Source organism: Alligator mississippiensis, chromosome 1 (assembly GCF_030867095.1).
Source record: "Alligator mississippiensis isolate rAllMis1 chromosome 1, rAllMis1, whole genome shotgun sequence".
In the NCBI taxonomy this organism is placed as follows: Eukaryota; Metazoa; Chordata; order Crocodylia; family Alligatoridae; genus Alligator; species Alligator mississippiensis.
The window spans coordinates 212,305,613-212,331,153 of record NC_081824.1 but is presented as its reverse complement, the minus strand read 5'-3'; the positions used below and the strand labels follow the sequence as shown (position 1 = coordinate 212,331,153).

General features: G+C 43.3%; 1 long non-coding RNA gene across 1 annotated transcript; it reads right to left on the bottom strand.

Annotated features, from left to right (window-relative positions):
- Nucleotides 1-7,473: 7,473 nt before the first annotated feature.
- LOC109286479 (uncharacterized) lies at nt 7,474-25,486 on the bottom strand. The gene is made up of 3 exons (XR_002094526.2): nt 25,332-25,486; nt 12,910-13,052; nt 7,474-12,615 (listed from the first exon to the last, which is right to left on the bottom strand). It is a non-coding gene; the product is annotated as an uncharacterized LOC109286479 (long non-coding RNA).
- Nucleotides 25,487-25,541: the final 55 nt, after the last annotated feature.

Here is a 25,541-nt window from a genome sequence, read left to right as displayed (position 1 = left end):
ATGAAACCCTGTTTCCATGCATGCTATTTCCATCCATCAAGTACTTATAACTATTACTTTAGTCAAACTATCATTTAGAGAAGCTATTGTTATTTAGGTTGTTTAATCTTTAATTGTATCATTTTCTCCAGGCTGTCAGTTATTTTTGTTGCCTTTTCTTGCAATCTTCAGTTCTTCAAAGTACTTTTAGCAGCATGTTTCCCAGAAAAGAATAGGATCAATGCGATTTCAGCCTTTGGCTTCTGGGGGTGGGAATTTTACCCTATCTACCACACTAAAAAGATGACTATATTTCTCTTCTCTATGACACAATAATTTTGTGTATGCATCCAAAATTGCACTGACTTTTCCAGTTATTTTGCATTGCAAATAACATCTGCCTTGCTCTTTGCTATCTGACAAAAAACAAGCAGGTATGAATAAGAGAGAGCAAAACAATGTCCTAACTGATTGCCAAGATAATGACACAGGATATCTTCCCTACTATACTACCATACAGCTTAAGCAAGTTTGGAAGAACTACTGAATAGGAGACTTGGGTAAAGCAGCTAATCTTGGAAATAACCAGATTGATGTGTTTGGAGTTCAAAGAAAATCAAACATGAAAAGGTTCCTTGGGGATAAAATACATTTAACTATCTGTTGTTCCTTACATTTTTCCTTCTCACTTATTGGTAGATTTTATCCAATTACAGATGATCACGTGGCTTATGCTCCTGCTACTTACTTTACAGCATGATAAAAGATCAAGATTAGTAGGATACTGAAAAACAGCACATGTATTTTTTGTCTGTCCCAATAGCTGTCCTAGTTTTGCACTTTAAAATGTGTTCATCCTTCACTTTGGTCACCCAGTTTTCAAAAATGATTGAAATTTGGGATTCAAAGTGCAGAGACACTGGCTAATATTCCCTTAGCTAAACCAATTTGGTTGATGTTTTTTAAACGGACTTTCCATTAACAAATCCTATGCAAGGAGACCAAGCATTTTTGGAGGAATGGGGAATCTAGTCCTAGATTTTTATCAAGGATCACATAAAGCTTCTAAAAACTCTTCCTGCAAAGACAGAACTTTCTCTTTTTAATAGCTTTAAATTGCCTACTTTTTTCTTTGAGGCAACTTAAAATGCTGTTTGAATATGAGTAGTGACTTTCCATTCCTTGCTGCCAGAAAGATTATAATAATGACACTAGTTTAAAGTAAATTAATCTTTTAAATGCATTTTCCAGTTCTGAAATTCCAGGATTTTACTGGTATTTTGCTCATATTTCAGATCATATTCACTATATAGACTTTTATTTTTATTACATGTCTTCAGAAGACACGCTTGGGGAGAACTGGGTTGTAAAAAATTCTAATTGGAATACTGTAGGAGGGTATGCAGCTTTTAAAAAAGTGTGTGATGCTGGTTTGATTTCAAGGTTAATTTCTCAATTTAGATTAGCTAATTTTTTTTAACAAACATTTGGCATGTGCCAAATATGTCAGTAATCTATAGGAAAACCCTGTCCCTACACTTTATTGTGTATAAATGCACAGAGACAGAGGATAGTTAATGTAAGGCAAACTGAATTTGGCCTCTCCTTAGACTGCTCAGCCAACGATGCTAAATAATCTCATTAGTCATTGTTTCATTACATTCGTCGATAGATAAATGTTAGTTTTATAGATTTCTTAAATGGTTTAATAGATAAATACTTCTATTTATTCCATCTCTATTATGTGCAGCACACACTACATGTCTGAGGCTTTTGGGGGTTAAGTCTACTGGATATTTGTGGTGGAATTTTGCTGCATTCATGGCTGTGATGTTGAGGAATGTACTTATTTAATTTGTTGAAGGATGGTCCTACTCCCTATTTCTGCCCCTAGACTGAAAAAAGTAGACTGATAAAATTGCAAGACCTATGAAATTTCCCTATTAGAGACAAGTTTCTTTTGTTTGGCTGCTACTGGATGCCTTTATTTTTTAAACTGTATTAATGATGTAATGCTGATATTTATAACTCAACCTCCTTAGCCCTTATTTTGTACTATATTTTACAATTGAAAAAGCTTGTAAAATGTTAGTGGGAACTGTTAAAGTGAACATGGATTCCTGCTAATGGATTATTGATTATACTTGGATGACCTACTGAATATGATATGTATTTTTGTGGTTCTTTACAATATAATTTCAGGAATTTAAATGCTAAAAATATTGTTTGCAGTATGTTGTATGCTAACAATTCCCACAAGAAAGAAAAAAGATTCACTTGAGAGTATGCGTTTCTATATCACAAATGTCAGATATCTGTTCATTTTTTAGTTGAAGTGCACAATAGTTTTACTGCAGTATTCATATCAAACTGTCATTGACATTTACTGCTGCTCTAGAGTTGGAGGCCAGGTATAGAAGTGACACTTATTGTGCAGTACGTGCAAAAATACCCTATAGATGAAACCAAACAGATGGTCAGGGCACATAGAGCACTAGAAAAATGGCAGATCCTGCTCTAAGATAACCCTGGATGGATGCGGTATCAGACTTCAGAGCTGTAGGTTAGAGCACTATAACAAATATCTGTACTACATCCCATCGCAACTCATGGTAGGTTGCATTTTGCCAGCAACCCATGGCACACTGCAGCATCCCACTCCCCCCACCCCTCCTCCCTGGTGGTGGCTCAAGCTCTGCCAAAGCTTGAGCATTGGGCCATCTCCGCCCCCTGGTTGTCACTGACAAGAGTCAGCAAAGCCCCTGTCCCCAGACCCACCCACATCCTCTCTCCAGGTAGCAAAGATCCACCACACAAAGAAAACTGCTTATAGAATCATAGAGGTAGGGTCGGAAGGGACCTTGTAGATCTTCAAGTCCAACCCCCTGCCTGGGCTGGAGGGAAACTGGGCTCAAGTGACCCCAGCCAGGTAGGCATCGAGCCACTTCTTAAAGACCCCCAGGGTAGGAGCCAGCACCACTTCCCTTGGAAGTTGGTTCCAGATCCTAGCCACCCTAACTGTGAAGTAGTTCCTACGGATGTCTAATCTAAATTATTATTATTGCTGAATTTCATTTATTGCATAGTGTTTACAGTGCAGGTGCTCAAGTGCTGAATGTGGATCTGCTGGTATTTTGCCTCTGCTCACAGTTAACCTGTCTTAAGAACTGATTCATCTGTACTGATTTCTGGCAATGGGCAAGTTCCTAATGGAAGTAAAAAATATATTTGAACATGCCTAAAATGTACATCAGCACACTTGTGCATACTGATAGGTAGCAGCACTACTTTCTGACTTTCTGGGGAAACTGAATCCCTGTGTGAAATGCAGATTTTGAGAAGCACTTACACTGCCAGTGCTCAATACAGAACCAGAAACCTATGAGTCCAGCTCACATGAGATGCAGAGGCTGGCTGGAGTGAGCTAATTAGCTATTAATCGAGTCTGTTCCCACATGCTGTAATTACAGCACATTGGAGCTGCCCCCCAGCACATCTACAGGAACCCCCAGGTATTAGATTTAATGTGCATTAGCTAAAGCTCAGTAGTGCACATGTAGATGCTGAGAAACGGCCCCAGACATGTCTGCATCCCTAACCCTGGGGCAGGCTGTCCATGGCAGCAAGGGAGACTGCAGAACTGGTGGCCAGTTGGGATGACACTGAGGTACAGTGGCAGTTCAGCTGGGGTACTTGGGTCAATGCCCACATATATGAAAACATGGTGGCCCACATGAGAGAGTGCAGCCACAACTGATCCAGGAGACAGTGCCAGGTGAAAGTCAAGGTCTTGCAGGCACAGTGGGTTCGTGTGATGAACCACAGCAGATGGTCTGGGGTAGCCCGCAGGACCATGCCATGCAAGTAAGAGCTGGTCAGAATTGTGACTTCCAGGGACCCAGGCCACAGGCAGCATATATACTCCAGGACTGGTGGGTGTCCCTGCTGCAACCCTGCCCTGATGAGGAGTCATTGGAGGAGAGCCCCTTGGGTCAGCAGTGCCAGCAGCCAGCACATTCCCCACCCATGGCCTCATCGTCCAGCATGGGCAGCCTGGTGGGGGCCATCTCCTGCCCACGGACTGCAGGCCCACAGCTCTCCCCTGAAACCACACACACTCTGAACAGTTTCTAATCAACAATTTTTATTTCCCTCCAACACAGCACACTCTCTCCCCCCACACTCCCACCAACACACTTCCTCTCCATCCCCATGGGTGTGGATACCAAGGTGTGGCTGGTGGCCTGGGGGCTCAGCCAGGGATGATGGTGGCTGCTGGTCTGCCTACTCCTTCTCCATGGGCAGCAGCCCAGGCACCCTACTGCGGGAGGTGGGGGAGGAGGTGGTCCACAGGTGCCACACAGACATGGTGCCCTGGAGGTGGGAGTGGGGAATATCCATGACACACTTGCCACAGGCTCCCAGAACAGCATCCCTTACCAAGTTGTGCCTGCCCATCCCCACTTGGAGACCCCTGCCAGACTGAGCCCTTCCCTCCTGGAGCCCCCTGGCTCTCAGGCAACTGTGGCCAGAGGCTACAGCTCTCTTTGGCTGCTGCAGGAGGGCAGAGCTGGGCAGAAGCAGCCCTGGATCTACTTAATCCTATAAGTATTAAATCTGCTCTCAACAGGGTGCACATGTAGACATGTTCCCAGGGCTGTCTTACTGTGTAGTAATTTACTGGACAGTCACCCTAAATTGCATTAATTGCACATGTAGACATGCCCGGTGTCCTTAATGTTCCCCTTAGAAAAAACCTCACATTCTTCAATGGGAGGAGAGGAAACTCTTTCTCTGCCATCCCAATCTGCTGCTTGCAAAAGAAACAGTGATTTGATTTTCCCATCTGAGCCCAACAGATTTCCTAAAATCTAGAATTCTGGAAGCCACCAGACAAATAGGGTCACTCTCCTGAAGCCCTAGTAAGTGGAAGCACTTGGGTTGTCCCGGTTGCCAGTTTATGCCCCAGAAAGGATGACTTAGGATCCCCAGGTATTTGGTACTGTGTCAATATTCCATCAGTTCTTTTTTTAATTGTCTAATTAGCTGGCACCCTGACATTACCAACCAATAGGAGGCATTGTGTGTTTGTAGGACAGGCAGTGGAGCCATGACCCACAGGGTCAACAATACACTGTTTACTGAGAAATTATTCCAAGGTTTTAAAAGGCATTGATTGTTTGCACTCTGGGCAATAACACTCCCATTTTGTGTTTTCTGAAGTGGTCTAATGCAGGGCTTTTCAATCTTTTTTAAGAAGTGTACCCCTTCTGTCTCAAAGTTTCAGCTCATGTACCCCTTTATATTTTTTTCTTGTTTTTAAGTGGGGGGGGCTAAGTGGGGGAGGGGGCAGAATGAGGTCCCCACAGTGAGGAAGGGAGTAGGGATGGGGCAGGGGCAGGTGCTGCACAACTGGGGCAGAGCATGGGATGGAGCCATGAGTTTATCCGGGGGGTAAGGGGAGAAGGGGGTGGCTCCCACAGCTGCATGCACCCTGGGAGGGCATGGCAGGGGGCATGTGTCCCTGGGCCTGCATGTGGGGCAGGGCAGGGTGGGCTGCTGCTGTGAGCTGGGGCTGCACCAGGCTCTTCCCAGTTGGGGCTGGGCTGCTACTGCACTCAGGATGGAGAGCGGCAGCACTGGAAGGGGGCTACAAGAGGAGCTGCAGCCACTCCAGAATTCATCATAGCTTCCCCAACTCCCTCTCCCAGTGCCACCACTGCTGCCCGCTCGGAGCACAACCTGGCCCAACACCCCTGCCGGGAACAGCCTGGTGCTGCCCCAGGGGGTTGGCCTAGATAACCTCCTGAGGTCCCTTCCAGGGCCCTAATTTTCAATGATTCTATGTGCATGGGTGTAAATTAGGAAGCAAAATCTTGCCTGGGATATTTTAATAGCACTCCACTTTCATCACCTGAAGTCTTTTGTGAGGGAAAAAATAACCAAAAAGTAACCTGTTTTCTTGTTTTACAAGAAATAATACAATCAATAATATCTGTTTTCTCCACCTTGCATTCTCCCAAGTGATTTCAGATGCATCCAATGCAGTAAGCAGTAGCTGACACACAGAAGTATTTTGTAACGACCTGATGCAAACAGTGTCTTACTTAAACCAAGTTTGTGTTTGCCTGAGACTTAGGTTACTTCTGAACTAAAAACTCTTTGGATTTTCCTAGTTCTTTAAAAAATCACTTTCACATAAAGAAGAGATAAAGCCTTAATATTAAATTTCAATATAGGTGTGGGGGAGTGTTTGCATTAGTCTTGGATGTGAACCTGGCATATGATTTTGGTTCCAGAATTAGAATAGTTCTGCTTATGGCTCTTCTTGAAGGGTTATAGCTCCGAATGATAGAAAGTAATGAGAGGAGATAATTTTTCCTTATATCTCTCTTAAACCTCCTCTGTAATCATCCTTTTAACAATCTCATGTCTCTCCATACCACATCTGCCACCCTGATTCACCCCAACTTTCTACATGGGTCAGGTATATATACTACATATCTAGATGTATTTATTCTTTCTATAAATTTCAAAATAAATTTGTAATAATGAAAAACAACCACTTGACAGTGTGGTGCCTTGTGCCTCCTCACTTGTGACATCTATATTGATATTGAAATCTTCTTAAAACAGGGACTTTATACCATGCCAGTTAAGGGATTTGTAAAGAAAAAGTAGAAGTGAAAAAATGAAATCCAATAAGATTTGGCAGGTACTATTTGGGGTTGAAATTCATAACATCGCACTACTAAAATCCACTACACTAAAGTCCTCCATGTTATTAGGGTGTAAAGTAAGGGTGACTAAACTGGGAGGAAGGAAGGGGCAATGCAGGGAGCCAGGTCTGCCACAGGCCAACCTCTGTGGTCGTAGCCCTCTCTCAGGCTTTTATAGCCAAGAAGCCCCCAAAGGAGTTGGGGCCAGAGAAGGGGGGTGGTGAGAATGCTGGGGCATAGAGGGAAGGTGAATTGCCAGCTTTCCCCCCACCCTCGCCCTCCCCAGCTGAAGCATGGAGCTCAGCCAAGATGCCAGGTTGCCATTTCTTACAGGGCCATGCTGTGCTCCATGTGAGATTTGAACCTAAGCACAGATACCTCAAGTTCTTGAGCGTAAACACCTCCCCCTCCGCCAAAAGCACTCATGCAAAGGCATTGATAGAGCCGCCGGCTCCCGCCGCTCGCCACTCCCCTGCAAAGGCTGATATGCCCTGGGCCCTGCACACCCCTAGGGGCGGCTCTGCTCCCAGGTTCCACACCTGGACAGGCTGCCAAGCAGCCCAACAGCACTTTCCCCCCCCCTCTATTCTGATCCAAGAGTGAAGTCAAATGGGCACTGGGTGATGTTGACAGGCACTCACTGTATTAACACTTCAGGGCAACCCCACCTCCCCTCCTGTGATTGCAGACCCATCCTGGCCCTGGATCTGGCCCTGCCACCTTCCCCCCCCCCCCCCCCCCCCCAACTCCTGCAAGCTAAGCAACCCCTCCCCCTTGTCTGCAGGCTCGACGTGTGTGTAGAAGGCCAGCTTGTCATGCCCAGCCTGGTGAGTCCAGGTAGGGTGGCCAAACAGCTGCTGAGTGAACAAAAGATGTGTATACAAAGATGCTGGTGAAATGAAGAAGAGATGTTACAAGTTCCAGTTGCAGCCTCTGAGCTCAGGCCCTGTACCATGGACTCCAGTCACCAGGGGCTATGAGACCGGCATGGGAAAAAAAATTGGGCTCTGTACAGGGGAAACGGACAGGCTGGGGAGTACTTACACATAGGCTAGTAAGTCGCATGACTGGGGGCTCTGGATGGCCACCTGCTATTTGGAGGAGACACCCCACAGTGCAGTGGAACTAAGAGTCACAGTGCCAAACAGGGTGTTAATGCACATAATCCTGGGTTGCTGGCAGTTGCCCCATAGGCACAAGCTCCCAAGCAGTTCCAAGTCAGTCCTGAAGGGGTGCAGGAGTGCTCAGAAGTGGGGGGACAGTGTGGCTCCTCGGCCAGGCAATAACTGGTGGAGCTTTTGGTAGCGGATCCTAGAAGCCCCTGCTAGTCCACCCTGCTCCACTCCCAGAAGGCACAGTGGGGTGGGGAGCTCTTCTGCTCCCTGTGGCCCCATGCAGGGGCCCAGGTCCTGCTGCAAGGAAACGATGCTGCTTTGGCAGGAGTAGGCAGCTCCCAAGCTCAGGCTGACTGTCTGATATGAGCCCCAGGCATTAGCAAGGGCCACAGGTCTGTTGTCCTTAAAAGGGGAGACATGGCTGGGGCCCCATGTAGGAGGTCAAACACATACACAACCCCGGTGTCTGGGATACACACAAAGAACCCAGGTGTCCCGAACACTGAGTCACATATGCATACAAATGTACACAGAACCCAGTGGTCTGATGGACACACACACACAATCACACACACACGACTCAGGTGTCTGACACCCACACATGCACTTGGTGGGTGCAGGGCATGCTGGATAGTCATGTGCAGGACAGTCACCTGTGGCCACGACAAGCTGTTGCCACATCAGGTCCAAGTGGGCAGCCGTGATGTCACTGGCAACCAATCAGGCTGGATTGGCTGTTTAACTCTGCTCAGGAATCTTTGGCAGGCTGGGGAATCCATGGGACACATTTGGTGGTGTGCAAAAGCCCCCCTACTGGCTGTGCTTGGGCCATGGGGGCAGGACTTAAAGCCTGCCTGCAAAGGGTTAACGTATGTTCTGCTTCCTCCTGACCTAAACAGGGGCACTTAGGGTGTGTCCACACATACAGGCACCTACACTTGCAGCAGCTCAAACAGCAGCAGCACAAATTTGTGCCGGAGATTTCTGCCTCAGCACATGTGCCTGAATATACACTTTGGTGTGGGGCAAATTGTGTCACTTGGGAAAAACTGACCCTGCCCAGCTCCTCCCAGATCTTTAGCTAGGGGGAGCTAGAGGCTGAGGCCAGTACCCATGCCCACCCTGCAGCACACAGCGCACATCCACTTCCTTGAGATACATAAGGGTTTTTTCAGCAGCTTATTCCATTAAAGATATTTATGCTGGAGTAGGTTGATAATTTGCAAACTTTGGGAGAGAAAAACAATAATCTTATTTCATGTACAATGTTATAAGGATCTCTTTTCAGTCTTGTGACTCTAATACTTGTTTTATGTGTCTTCAACCTCAACAGACTCAAGTCCAAAACAAAGACCACAACAACATCCATAATGGAGCTCCAGTATGTGGACAATGCTATCATTGTTTAACATGAAACGGACCTCCAAAACATTCTTAATGTATTCTTGGAAGGCTACGAGAGTATTGGCCTAACTCTAAACATCAGAGAAATGCAAGTCTTTTACCCACCTGCTCCAAATGAAGAAACAAACCTCCCCTCCATTCAAATCAATGGAGAATTGCTGGAGAATGTGGATCGCTTCGTCTATCTTGGAAGCCATCTTTCATCAAAGGCAGATATTGACGCGGAAATACAACACAATGCCCATCCCTCCTGGAAACACCTGTCCTCACTGTAACCAGACATGAAGACTTAGAATTGGGCTATGGAGCCACTTGCGGACTCACTATTAAGATCCTTGGAAGACAATTTTACTCATTCGCAAGTGATCACCCATCACATCATCACTTGTTAAAATGTGAAATTTCATGTAATTCCTAGAAGTGTGGCATGGAATTCCAAAGCCCTGTGATCTGGGACATGCCAGGTTTGACCATGTTTGGAAATAACTGCTACAAGGAGTCACTGAGATGGATCATGTTTCCTCTTTAGTCTTTCTTTATGACCCAGCTCTCAAAAATAAATCCCTAAATATATTGGTCAAACTATAATAAGCCACAGAACGCTGATAACAATAATCATACTACAGACCCTATGCATACAACAACTTTCAACCATGTTTATAACTAGGTCAGAATAGTTAAAGGCACACAGAATTCATATCTGCAAACTGCATAATAGTTTTGCCCACCATGTTTCGAGAACGTGTCTTTTATTCCCAATTTCCTCATGCAAGCCATATTTAAAAGAAGCATTTCCCAAATATTTTAAACTTGAACACCCCCTTCCCTTTGTCTTGCCTCCTGCAATCTTCATTTATACATCTACATCTCACAAGGTGATCCTTTGTGTGCCCCACACTTTGGGAAATGCCTGTGTAGCTCTTTGTGGCATATTTCCACTTCTTTCTCATATGCCTTGCCAGACAGTTAAATATTTCATCTTTACATTTAAATGGTCATTTTAGTAGGTAGGGCTGCCTCCCTCACAGAAGGAATGTGTAACTACTTCTATTATAGCATTGTTAAATACACATACCAGTGGATTGATTCAGTATCTGGACTAACATATTGCCTATTATCACTTAAGTTCTGTGATTAATATGAATGATGATGAGCCACGATACCAAATAACCTCTCCTAAACCACAATTTGAGGGAAGGTGACAGCTAACTGGTTAAATTTACCAGTGACAAAATGACAAGCAAAAAACCAAATAAGAAATTCTACAAATCCTGTCATGAATGTAGAATAATGTAATTTGGCTAAAAGTAAAATATTATTGTTTCATCTCGGCGCTCTCACATATACCAACTGGATCTAATCATACAACCTTTAAAAGAAAGTCACACAAGAGATTGTAGTGAAATAAGAATATCAGATCTGCGTACAGCTAGAACGAAGAAAGGAATATAAAATAATTGGAAGTGGTGGGAGAGAGACATACCATATAGCTATATCCCACCTATGGCCTAATTTCTCATTTTTTGTGTCCATAAATACTATTACAAAGTCCATAGGACTTTTAGACATCCAAGGAATGCAGCATTTTTGTTTACCAAATGCAACAAATGTATCCCCTTAAACAGGTGATAAAAGAATTTGATGAAAATGAGTCAGTGTAAGGCAATGATTATATGGGAAGACAAACTGGAAAGAGAACTAGGATCATTGTGAAGATGTGAAGCAAATATTTGAAGGAAGTGCATAAATACATGAATGGTATAGTGAAAAATACAGATGTTATTTTTAAACTTGTCAAAGAAAGCAACCATCACAAAAAAAGATCTAGGTTTTACAGAAGATAAATTAACACTGAGCTATTTGCTCCTGGAAAAGGTAAAGACAGGATTTTAATGGTCTAATAAAAGTAGTTGGCTGATCACCCACAAAATGTACTATATTCTTTAACATGTTTTGTGTCTTTCTGTGTGGCACTCTATAGGCCACAGTGAGAGACATGACAACAAATTAGACAGATTGATAGATTAATTCATTAAGTAAGCCCTCCAGTTATTTAACTGCATACTGAAAATCAAGTCAACACAAATTATCAACCTACTCCAGCATAAATTTCTTGAATGGAATAAGCTGCTGAAAAAAACCTTATGTATCTCAAGGAATTCAATAAAATGAAGTATGGTGTATACCTAGCATTTTCTCCCCAAATAATTAGTTTCTATACATGGAAAATTATGAATGTATTATAATTGTCCATGTATAGAATCTAAGTACTGGAAGGTCATTTTACTAATCCTGCCATACCACTATAGGGAGGAAAGCAGCAGGGTGGCGAAAAGGTGAGTGGCAGGGAAGCAGGTGCCTGCCCCCCTGCTGCTCTTTCACCCCCAGCACTTGCTCCCCATGCTGCCACTTCCCTTATGAGGGCTCTGACTCCAGCTCTGGTCTGGAGCACCCAGTGGAGACATCTACACAAGCAATTAAGGCAATGCAATAAACTCCAAAGCACTTTGAGCCAGAGAAAACTGCTCTTGATTGCAGCGTCTACATGCGCTCCTGGAACAGCAACAATTTGAGCTGGGGCAGAGAAGGCCCAAGCTGGCAGAGGTCAATGGGGGGGGGTCACCCTGGGCTCTAGGTGGTGGTATCTGGAGGTAGAGGGGCTGGCTGGGGTACAAGAGTGAGGCAGAAGTCTGGTCCCTGGCTGACTAGGCTGTTTGGGCACTATTTACGGCTGCGGTCACCATCTAAATGTGCATTTAATTGCACGTAATGACTCTTGTCATAAAATAGTACTGTCCCCAACAGTACTCTTATGGCAGAGTTAATTAGCTTACTGCAGCCTAAAACTGGTGCATGCATAGATGTTGATGCTTTATTGTGGAGCTATTTAGTTTACTCTGCAGTAAAACATACATATAGATGCACCCAATGGGACTGTGTCAGGGTCAAGGCCATGAGTGACTGGTGCCTCCTGAATCTGGGGGGCACCCGCAGAAGCCGCTGACAGTGGCGTCCCTGTCAGGGGGGGCACCAGCCCTACTGACAGCATCAGTGTTGGCTGTCAGGGGGGACACTGGCCCCGATGGGGGGGCATGTGCACCCCCTATCAGTTGTCTATGGTCAAAGCCAGGGCTGGGGCTGGAGCCAGGTCCAGAGAAATTCCCCTACCACTGTGCAGTCTACCGCACTGTCCCCTGCTGCATAAGCCAACACAGCCTTCACCAGGCAGTAGCAGCAGCAGCAGCTCCGGCCCCAGCACAGTCCTGGACTTGAATGTAAGATGTTTCCACATGTTCAGTGGAGAAATAAACTTCATCTTGGATTTGAGCACATACTGTAATTGGTGATCTATCTGAACAAGTTGCGTGGTTTCAGTCCAGATCCCAGGAGACTGAAATCTGTAACACAAAACAAACATCAGCACAAATGGTACTCATCAGCAGTCATCAGGTAAGGTTTTCTCAATTGTAGAGGTAGTCTAGTATAAAAAAAGATCAGCAGAACTGCATGGGAAAGCTTGTATTGCTATTGACCAAAGTGCATCTGTTTTACGGTTAAATATAATCTCCAGGATTCACACATATATAATGAATATTTTTAAAATTAATCTTAACCCAAAAGATGGGAGATGAGTTTATTTTAGAGAAAACATTTATTAGACAAAATAATTGTTTGAAATGTGATTGAGTTACCTTGCAATGCAGCAGTTAATTCATGTACTCGAGGTACAATATAACCACCTTTCTACACAAGTACTCTATGGATTCTTCTGGACATCAGTATTGAAATGGAGAAAAAGCCTTGCACATTTCTCATCTGCACATAAAGCCAGATCCTGTTACTCACATGCAAGGGAAAAAAAAAGATTTGGCTATTTATATACTTCTACTATTATAGTAGTATATAAGATACATCTACTAGTATTGAAGTATCTTAGAGATGTAGAAAGTTAATGCTAAAAAAGCCTCATCTGTTCCCTGCCAGTGCCAGATTTTTCTTTGGAATGTATTGTCTAATATAGCCTAGGTCTGCTTTTAAATCATTTAATGAAATGGGATTCCAATATTTGAAAAACCTAGAAGATTACTCCACTGCTTTATGAATCAAGATTTTCCTGATATTTAGAACTCATCCCTTTCTCATTTTCATCTGATTTTAGTGATGCTTGCCCCCATACAATGTTAAATTCTCACAAATTTTTTTATTGTTTATACTCTTGAGATATTTATATATGGAAATATCTCCCCTTGGTCATTGCTTAGTCAAGCTGTAAATATTTAATTTCTTTACTCTTCCCTCATGAAGCAATTACCATTGCCCTTCTCTGAAATTGTGCCAATCAGTCCACATCTTTCTGACAATGAGATACACAGAAGACAACATAATATTCCAGGTGTAATCTCCCCAGAATTATACTGAAAAGGCCTACCACCTCCTTGCACTGTAATTTGATGTCTCTGCATATGCAGCTTCACATCATATTGGCCAGTTCCCTGCCAAATCACAAAACAAATTTCTGATATCAGAACATTTTTTAGTTTTGACATTTTCTGCAGTTGGCTGTTTGCTTAACTCCTCTCACACCCTGCCTCAAAAATCTCATCCCATCAGCCTCACCCCATCCCTTAGTATTCACTAATATTCTTCTAACCAAAACCAAAACCCACCCAGATTTAAAGAAAAAGAAATTGCAGTACTAAATGTTTACTGTTTGTCTGCCTCTAAACTATAAGATCTTCATGGCAGAGATTGTTTGTTACTGTTTGCATAATGATTGATTACAGTAACAGAGTCCCATTCTTGGTTGGTCCTATGGCAATGCCATATTATTAATAAGGATTCCCTGTGAACACAAGCTCATGGAATTCCCAACCACCACAGTAAAAAGAAGTCATTACAAAAAGTTTAAGGTCCTCATCTCCAAAACAGAAAATAATGTAGGTGAGATTACTCTCCCCCAGCAGCAGAAATCAAAGGAAAGAAAGTGCAGCTCATTGATTTGAGGGAGACAGCTAGCAAGAGCTCTCCCCTTGCCAATACACATCAGACTTTATTTGCTGACAGTCTGAAACCGTAGCTGCCTTCACCCCACTAACAATATGTCTAGAGCAGTGGTTTCCAAACTCTAACAGATTGTGCACCACCAATTTAAAATGATACAACCTTACGTACCACCCACAAATTTTTGTCGTATAATTATAATAAATCTGTTAATGCGTATCACTGACAGATTGTCTGCGTACCACTGGTGGTACCTATACCACAGATTGGGAACCGCTGGTCTAGAGGTTACTCTAGCATGAAAGCTCTAATAATTTCTACATCTTATATTGTCCTACTGAAAGTAAAGCAGATTAAAGATCGGGCATTGTGGAGTCGTTTGCTCATTCTTGATACTCATTGTTTTCCCTTTTGGGTTTGCTGTTTTTCATTTGGAAGCTTCAGAATAAGTAGCTCTGCAGTAGCACCATACCTCTCCTCACTTTGCAAGGCTGTGGTGTGATACTATAGGAGACGTTTTATTTTGTGATACTATATGGGCACAGACAAAAGTGGGCACAGAAAGCAGTTTATAGCTGTGACCAAACACAAGTGCACAGCTGCAAACATCTTCAAAAATGGCTGATCAGGTAAAAATCTGACTCCTCATTGCATGAGGTATCAGATCAAGACGTTTCAAAATGTAGCATCTTCAGTAACTTCTATCTGCACTACCTGCTAGCCTGTCACTGAGACCTGTAATATGGTTCCTCCATTATGCAATTAATACTTGTCTTAGGATGCATTTAAAGGGCATCTCAATTACCAGGTTCTTCAATTCGACTTTCAATTATTGTTTTCACAAATCTTTTTTGGTATCAAGTAGTATTTGTTTTGCTAAAAGAAAGACTAATTGAATAGGGAATCACAAAGTTGGTTACATTAGTGATTATACCATGTGCATAATACCAGGGAAAAATTAGCAACATTCCTACTATCCTGTATAAAAAAATATTAAACAAAAATTTGATTTCATAAGCCTGGGAATAATGCAGAAATGTCACAAAAAGTGCACTTTGTATTTGAAAGTGTGGTAAAGAAATAAGAAAGATATGACCAAACACCAACGTGAGAGCAAGCCATGCTCATAGCATGGGGAGGAGTGATGGGCGCGGTTAGCAGCGTTCCCGCTCGTGCTGATTGGCAGGGGGCGGGCAGACGCTGCCCGGTTAAAAGGGGAGCGTGCCAAAACAACGGGGGGGACCCGCGTAATATCGGAGAGGACTGATCACCCTCACCGGAGGTCCTGCGTCCGTGAAAACCTGGACGGCCCCATCACGATTTGGTATACCATCCGAGTATGCTCAAGAGCTCCAGAGGAATTGGCGAACTAGATTCCTGACACAGCTCTACAAGATTGTTGCCTGAATAGCGAGTAAAGCGATTTTCTTATCTCACTGCCTCCCTGGTGTGTTTCTGTCGACAGAGGGAGAGACAGAAGAAGGACGAAAGGCCCGAACCCTTTTGTCCCCGACCTACTCGAATAGATTGGGCTCAACCACCCATAGTTAGGTTGCACAGAAAGTTTGTCTGACATCTCTCCCAATTATACAGTTGACCTACTAAGTAACACGTAAAAAGTCCTCGTCCTTTGTATATTTCCTGGACCACCACAGCTACAACAACACTACAACTGATGTCCTACACAAAGCGTTTCTAGACAATTAATAGTTTAACTTCTAAGTATGTCAAGCAATTTTGATTAGACTCAAAAGTAAAAAATTGTTAGTACAGAGGTCTAAACTAAAAAAAAAGGATAATATCATGCACTGATTTACAAACTATTGACTTGATATTGTCAAGTGTTATTCACCTAAAAAGGCCTGCTGAAGACAAAGGAACTACTCATGAAAGGACTAAGTGTGCAAGAAGAGGTTTGCAAGACCAGCCACACGATACATTATTGAGGCAATTGTGGGGACTCCAAAGCTAATACTGTACTAAGTTTCTCTTTAAAGAAATATTAAAACGTTACTGTTTCATAGATCAATGGCTATATTTAGTTATGTTTACCAGCATTGGTATCCAAAGGACAACTAAACCATATGTTCTATGGGGTTCTGCAATAAAATTAGTTACTATTTTTCCTAGAAAAAGTAAAAAGGGAAAGTTAAAATTTGGCCCTGTGCACTCTGCCCACTGACAAAGACTCAACAAAATAGCTTCTTCTGATGTGCAGAAAAGTAGCCAACCAACATACAACCTGGTGTTGGAGAGGTCTCTAGGAAAGAAACTTTCCTTAGGTCTCTGGAAGAGAAACTAACGAGGCAGAGCTAGATAGCGGATGGAACATGTGTTGTGTAAAACTCCATATGTAAATTAAAGCAGGACATAAAGAAATTATACGGTAGCCAACACATTTTAAATGCCCAAAGGAACTGAACTTCTCTAAATAAAATGGATGCCATTACAGACCATGTTTATTTTCTAAAGGCCTGTGATAAGTTACTCCAGAAATACTAGAATTAGGCCACAAGTCTGACATCATTACTGTTCTTTTTGCATTGTTGCACATAAGCTATTCTACACACTTACAATTATCACAGGCTCTTTTGTGAGCCTAGCTTGCTAAAGAACAGTGGTGAGCATGCAGCAGCTCAAACAGTTCTCTAAGTTGATAACAGCAGGTGAAATGCTGCTCAAACAAATCAGTACGCTGTTTTTTTCCCTGCAAAAGCAGGTGGAAGATAGGGCTTGCATTCCTTAAGCACCCTCAACTTCATTGATTTAACTGGTAATTCAGGCAGTGAAGATCATAGCTTATCTATTCAAAAGCACAGAAGTGAGGTTACTATACTATAACTAGTCAAAGAAGCTATACTGAGAACCCTGGACCTTGGTCTATTTCTCTACCCCTGCTTTCTGCAAGTCCATTCACAGCATTTGGTGAAATAGCCTGTAGCCTAGGAAAGCTAATGGCTTTCTCAATTAGTCTTTAAGGTGCCACCCTGCCCTGCTTTTTCAGAGTATGGGCAACAGCTAAGTAGGTTTCCTCATGAACATGCATTAGTCTGGATTAGTGGTTCATTGTATTCAATATGTAGCACCCTCTCCTGCTCACAAGAATATCATTGTTTTTTTGTGATGTGGTGTTGCCACTTGTCCAAGGTCACCTACTCAAATTATGTTCAGGTTTGGAGGATAAATAAGGGTTCAGACAGGTATAACAACAACACTGTCCCTGAAGAAGTGAAAATAGTGGATTAAGTTCTGTTTATGTTGATGGCCACTGGAGTTTTATCATTGACTTTAGATTTCATCCAGCAAGTAAGATAAAAGTATGGATTGTATGCTGGGAACAGAAACAGCAAGTCAGTGAGTTCAACTCTGCCTGTGGCAGCTAGCAACTGTGAATTGGGTTAAAACAAAAAGATTCAGCAATACTTCTGGTGACTGAAGTAACTCTACTGCCTGCAGGACTGGACACCACCTCCAAACCAGCTCCTGTCTGTCTGCTGCAATTTTTACTTTTATATCATCTTATCAGCTAATGAAAGTTCTGAGTACAGGAATAGAACTTCCATTAGCTGCAGAAGCAGCCAGCTCATTATGAATTACCAGACTTCTGCAAACATCTAGTTCATTGAAAACATGTTCAGAGAATTCATGAAGATATTGGCATAGTCACTCCCATTTTGACAGTAGCATAGTAATTTTCATACTAGAAATACATGACCTATTCCTGCAAGACCTAATTTTGGTATCATACTTGCTGCCTTGAATCTCACCACTTTCAGATTAAAATATATATGCTACTTCATTGTTTTAGTTTTATCACAATAAAAACCACACACACAACAAACCATCACCATAAGCCAGAAACAAACATACTTATAGCACTTACTTGTTGAACCTGCAAGGTATATGAGTATCATGGTAATGACTGCAGCAGAAATATCCAGACTAACCAGGTATGGCTACAGACTACTTGCTATTTATTATATATTTTTATTAGTGTATATTATTTTTATGAAGAAAACCTTTGCTGCATGATCTAACATTAAAATTACCATAAAAATTGGAAAATCAGTTTGGAATGAAATTGCAAACTGCACTAGGCCCAAAGGTGTTTAACAGCGATATAGCATAGCATTTTCTTGCATCCGCTTGATCAGAGTTTGAGTAAGAGAAGAGGCAAAGGAAATGAGTAGGTGAAGGAATGTCATAAACAGAAGAGTTTAGAAGGCACAAGAAAGACAGCCGATAGAAGATGGATAAAGGTTGCTTAGAGTTCATTTTGTGGCTTCATACCAGGTAGATTTGGTTTAGGACAGGACAATTCAAATAAGGAATAAAAATAGGCATATTCTTATTAATGATGAAATAACCTATTAGGCACATTTCTATATTTTGTAGACTTATTTAGCAAGCTTTTGAAGTTGAGCCAAGTAATCAAGTATACACCTTTGCTCTTCAGCTTTGAACTATGATTCTTGCTGAATAGCTCATCTGCAGATGAGCAAAGATAAGCACTTTAAAACCTGATTTTTAAACCTAGGTGTGGCAGAAAACTAAAGTGCGCCTGTGCCTTTAAGAGCAGAAGCAGCCTAGCAAAAAAGCCAGGCAGGCTAGCAGAACTCCACCACTGCAGATTGCCTGAGTAACAGACTTATAAAGTAATTAGCAGGCACCTGCAGGCAGTCAGCTGACCAGAGGGAGTCAGAGCCCAGACAGCATATAAACTCAGGGTTGGGGCTGCCTGGGTTTACTCTCACTGGCAATTACCAGGAGAAGGAGCTCCTGCACAAAAGAACTGTCCAATACATCTGGCTGCCTGCTTTGCTACCTCCAAATGCAGTAAGACTCTAGGAGCTCACAAGGGACCCAGGACCAAGGCATACACTATTTTAACAGTAGGAGTTTGCCTTCTAAAAGGGGTAGAATGTTGCCTTCACATTGTTGTTGTTGTTATGTTATAGCTCAGTTCACAATTGTGTTGTGCCCCTCTGGCACTGGGTTCTAGCATACGTGATGCATACGGGGGTGGGGCACAGATGGGGCATGTGCCCCCCTGCTCAAGACTGCTTCTGCAGGTGGTCCCTGCTCATTGCCTGCTGCTTGCCACCCTCCCTCCCCCCCCCACCCCACCAACACCACTCCAGCTGTCTATAGGCAGTCCTCACTCGGCTCCCCCTCACCACTGGCATCTCCGCAGCCACCTGTGGATGGTCCCCACTCGCCGCCGACACTGCTGCAGGTGGTCATCATGTCCCCCACAGCTCTGGGGGCATGCATCATTCATAGGCGCAATCTTCAGAGAGCCGGAGATCTAGTGTCTCAGAGCTGGGCCTGACACAGTGAGTCTAGGCTGGAAGGCCTAGCTACATTAAAGGGATGGAGGCTGAGTGGGCTGAGACCCCAACAAAGGGAGTAATATTCAGACTACCATGCCCCAAGCTTCACGGGTGTTAAGAAGAGGTTTGAAGCCATGCAATTGGCCCATAAGGCTTGTGGTGCCCCATGCAGCACTGTACTAAAGAGGCCCGGCAAAAGACCCCAAAACAAGTGAGCTTGATTGGGAGTTCAGCAGACCGGGTCCAAGCAACGGCTTGTGGGCAGTCTCCCAATTTATTTTGCCAACAAGACACGGCAGGCAAGACTAGAGGGTGCCCTTGAGTTGGAGCTTGCAGGGTTGCGGAGCCGCCAGGGGCATCACTGCCACCCCTGGGGACCCAGCTCCATGACACTAGGTAAGAAGTCTTGTTCCCTAAGAGGCTGGCTACCTTTTAGGGGCTTGTAAAACTTCAGACTTAGTAAATTTAAGATTATTCTCTGTTTTAAATATTAAAATTGGTCACTAATGAATGTGATTATTTGGTTTGATACACTTATTCACATACTAGTTGTATTTTAATATCAACACTGCTATTGAAATGTATTTAAACATATTCTCTTGAGTACTTGATTTCTGGTGGAACAGGCTCCTCAAACTTTCTCTGATCCCCTGAGCACCTCTAAGGGTCAACACCACCAATTCAAGTACTGCTTCATTGTACGCTAAAGACAAAGTGACAGTAAATTTGATTAGAGACAAAAGCAAAATTGACCTATTTCAGTTTTGCTTCAGTTCCACTGGCCAATCTAAAATAAATACAAAAGTAAATATGAAAGTTAGTAGTATCTTCTAGAAATACCTTGTTATTGTTAAGATCCAAAGTAAGTTTTTAAATCATGATTTTTGAAGATAACACTATCAGATTAGGGAACTATGGGGGAAAAATGTATTAGAATTTGGGATATGAATTGTTCTGTATTTTTGCCTACACATCATTTTCATCCACACAGCTTTTACCTTCTCCAGGCAATTTTTAAACTCACTTGACTTAGCTTGTCATATACACCCCAATAAAATGGTCCTAAATTATATTTCTAGGTTTCAGTAGGAAAAAAATAGTGTACCTTTCTACCAGCAAAGATTTCCATTTTACAAATGCTGACTTCTGCTTCTTTCTGAATATAAACTTCCAAATTATGATACCTTACCCTTTAACTGGCCAAAAATACCCAAAGCTGAAGATTTTTTGCCTATCAACCCATGCTACAGAAAAGCTGCTCATTTAAATTAGAGATGAACCATACAGATCTTTTAAGAGAAGTGGAGAAAGAAATATATTTTTCCATTTTTAAGGTGCTTCATTTTTTCAACTGGCACTTAAAACAGTCTCAGCTAAAAAATCCAGTTCTTTCAAGTAGCCTGTCCTTGGGAACAAGTATCTTTCTCTGGAGGCATCATGCATAAAATCAGTTATTTACAACTCTAATAGTTCCATCACAGTCCTTTTTAGTGTTCAAGACTGAAATATCATAATCACTTTGTGTTCTAGAGCTAGTAGTTCTACTCGGATTAAGTGTTTAGCACAATGAAATGAGTACACAGACTTTAGTCTTTGGCAGAACCAGCCTGAAGAAAAACTAATTATATATTTCTATTCATGGATTCAGCAGAATTGGCTTTACAGACTCTGGGGGCATGCAGACAGTTTCCTTAGATCTATTCAAGCCTGCCAGTTTAAGTTCTTTAGTAGAACTAACCTGGCTGAAGTTCTCAGGCGCAGCTTTGATGAAAAGCTGGTGAAGTTCCAGTGCACAAAGATATATATATATATATATACTACTTTTAACAGCTGTCATCTATAATGCAGTTAAATTTGCATAATTTATAGAAACAAATTGTTCCAGCTGATAAGGTTACTAGCATTCTTCGTTAAATTTAAAAGCACATACCTAAAGTAATTCTAGAGGAAATAGACTTTGTTAGAGAAGAGGTAAGACTGAAAATATACGTCCACTTAAGGGAGAGAAGTGAAAAAAGCCTTTAAGATTTGCTGAAAAATACAAAGTTAAGAAATAACTTAAAAGCTGCAAAGTATAGAAATAAGGAATGTTTAGGAAGTCCAAATAATCTCAACAGTTCTTTTTAATGTCAGTCTATTTATTTAGTGTTACCATTCAGAATTAGTTCAGATAAATGCTTCAAAATAACATTTTCTGGAAAGCACATCACCCTGTATGGGTGCCTTTGTCACTGTCCACTATCAATTCGTGCAGATTACTCCTGTATCCAACCAACTCACAGCTCAACTACATATCTAAATAAGCCATGGGCTGGGGATATGAGGGGCACTGGCAGACAGGAGGGAAGGGAGAAGTTATTTTACAACTATAGACATCTTAAAGTCTTCAGACAAACTGGGGGAAAAAAAAAACAGGTGCACCAATATATCAGTGCCATATCAGATCGGCACTGATAAAAGGAAAATTAACATCATCGGCTATCTGCTTTTTTGGCTGGTGTAGCCAATGTATCAATAAATATAATGTGTCTTCTGGCTGGGGTCCTGGATGCTGTGCGTGCATGCAGCTGCAGCATGCATGTGGCCAGGAATGCAGCCAGGCAGCGTGGAGACCAGCACCCTGCAGTTAAGTCTCTAGAGGGGAAGGGACATGGGGAGGGGCAGATTGAGGCCCCAACAGTGAAGGAGTGGGGCAGGGGCAAGAGGCACTGCCCAGCTAGAGCAGTTAATAGGACCAAAGGCTCGGGCAGGGAGCAGGATGGAGTTGTGGGTGGCATGTCTAGGGGGCATGGAGTGGGGGAGAAGGGGGTGGCTCCTTTGGGGGAGGAATGGGGGCATGTGCCCTGTGGCAGAGCACCTTGGAGCGTAGTCTTTTGGATGACATCTGTGAGGTATGGGACACTGTATAGAGGAGACTTAAGCCACCCTAGGCATTGGGACACTAAATGGGCTGCCTCCCACGTTTTAATATATAGTTTAATACTTCAAGTCATGACAGGTGAGATGGGGCAGACTGTCCTAGACAGGTGGGCAGGCAGACATCGGGACTGGCCTCATGATGGCCCCGTTACATGCCCCCCTGAATTTGTGTGCGGGGTGAGGGCAGATGGAGGCTGCCCACTGAGGTCTCAGGGCTCCCACCCTCCTGACCTTGCCCTGCGACCTACAGCTCTGTCCTGCAGCTCGCCCAAGCCCCAGGGTCCCATTCACTGCTCTGGCTGGGCAGGACCCCCAATCCCAGACCCTCCCCCTCCCTCACCGTGGGGCCTCGGTCTGCCCCTTCCCCTCCACAGACTTACTTGCAGGACGCTGCTCTCCATTTTGCTCAGCTGCTTTCCTGTAAATCAATTATCAGATTGGTATTGGCCAATATGCCTGGTGAATAATTATGCCTGGTGAATAATTGGCTATCGGTATTTGCCAAAAAACCTTTACTGGTGCACCACTAGAAAAAAAACCAACACATGGTTGCCATGATGTTTATATATCACAGCCTACTTACCTTAGCTTAAGTAACAGGCCTCCTGGATGCCTCTCTCAGGGAAATGGAGAAAACCACAAAGACAATGAACTAGATATGATGCAAATACACACAGGGACAATCAGATATGGAAAATAGCTCTTGGTGGAGGAGCATGGGGTCACTTTAACCACAGTTCTATGTTTTACAGTTTATTTGTAGATAGTAAATATTGGAAAGTCGGGAATGGAGGGCTTACCTTTTTCTTTTTAAAAAACAAAAGCCTTTCAGTTTCTTTTCCTCTTAAATTATATCAAACCATAGAAACCTGCTTGACAGACCTGATACAAGTAGCCTAAATTAAGCTTCTCTGCAGAAACACTACAGCCAGTTACACATGATAGACTAGTATATGCAGTGATGTCAGGTGCTGCACCAGACTCTTCCCAAAACACCTGTTAACTTGTTCTACCATTTAGTAATGTCACACTTGTATGATCTCTACATTTTTCACTTTGTAAAAACAACAGAACTAGCTGGTTCTCGCAGAAACATTTTTGTTAATGTTCTTCAGTATCTTGTTACAATTTTTCTTCCCTGGACTATGTTGTTTTGATGACTGACTGTAAGATGATGATTAGTTTATTCATTATCCAATATATAGCCAGATGTAGAATATGCATATTTTATATACAGTCTTTCATGGAAATAATGCTTATTTCCAGACGGGGTGAGGAATCTTGGTAAGTTCTAAAGGATCTAGTGAGTGTGCGATATACTCCAACTACCAGTGAAGTGCCTGGAACAATGTAGTTAAATAAAAAATTATCATCTCTAACTAAGCATTGGCTGAATTCTCCTCATTTTATAAAAGTTACTAGGAATAGAGTGACAGCCATACCATGTAAGAGGAAAAAGCTTATTAGACGTAATCTTTCCAAGACAACTAATCACTTGATTTGGGGATGGTATTTTAAGACACCTTAAAACAGTGAGGACCAACTTTTTGGGCAGGTGTGCCACGTAAACCTGGAAAGCCACTCTGATCTTTCCTCTACCTGATCTGCTGTTCAGTTTTCTGCTCTCTGACCAAACTTCTACTCTACTTTTTGCCTGTACTCCCCACTGGATCTATTACTCTGCCTTCTGCTCCCTGCCCTACCTGCCACCATGCTGCCTGTCCTTTCCCTATATGCTACACATAGAAGTGGCCTATGCCACTTGTAGCATGCATGCTACAGGTTGGCCAGCCCTGCTTTAGGAAACCCTGGTTTTCTGAAGAAAACCCTGGTTTTCTGAAGGTAATCCTGAAGAGTCAGACTTCTGGGGTGGGGAGTGTCTCCAATTTGCCATCTCAAAATCCCTGGTCAGTTTTGAAAAACATACAAAAGTGCATAAATGAAGATGCACAAGTTTTCTTCTTCCAGTGTCACTACACCATGTTCCCAAGTGTCATCTGCAAGAAATGCTGCGAAACACAGAAATAATCCCTCTTTACATCTGCCTTTGGTAACAGTACTTCGCTTTAGAGATTATGCGGGTTCTTCAAAGAATGACCAAGACAGTGAAACCCCAGGTACAAATGCCAGGGAATGTGGAAGCCCAACTCGTGCCATGACAGTTCAAAACCCAAATCAAAGAGGTCCAAGAAGGCACCAAGCGAGGGTTCAAACCTTGTGCTCAGGAGAGTTTATCATTCCTCTCTCTCATGAGAAAATCACCCACTGACTCCTCGATTTGCATCTTAACTGACGGCCTTTCTTGCATGCACACCAGCCTCTGGCTTACTATCCATTCCCTCCAGAAAGAGCGTACACCAGCTGCAGGGGCTTCCTCATTCTGACGAAGGGTATTTATACCCGAAAGCTTGCAAAGAAGTTTTCCAACTATTTGCGTTGGCCTAATACAAGATATCACATTTATCCAAAGAACCTTGTCTGGAAACGTTGAGCTTATTTCTTAGGACAGAAACGGGTTTGCAAGTCAACCTCTTGCACGGACCTTCTCCTAGCATGGGTTGCAGCTGCAGGGACTGAGGCTACTGCAGGGACGAGCCCAGGGATCTACCCCGCTTCCTACAGAGCAACGGGCTCCTACAGCCCTCTCTCCACCCCGAGACAGGCAGGCAGCGGCGAACAGACCGCGCTACCCTGCCCCGCTGCGCAACGCCAAGGGGCCCCACCCCTCCCCCCAAGGCAAAGCCAAGCACCGCCCCTCCCTCCACGCGCCTTTGTGATCACGCACCCCCACTCCACTCGTACAAGCCCGCCATTAAAAAAAAAAAAGAAAAAATAAAAAGAAAAAAAGCGCCGCTCTCTACCTCTACGTCATTCCAAGCGCCCAGCCAATCAGCAACAGGCCCCCTTCCCCCGCGCCCGCGGGGTTGCGAGCTGGGGGCGGGCTCGCGCTCTTTGAGCGACAGCTCAGCGCGGCCAGTGAGAAAGCAGCACCACTCCCCTCCTCCCCACCTCCTTGCGCGCTCAAATGACTGCTGGGGAGGGGGCGGGTCCTCTCCTCCCCCCTCCCTCCC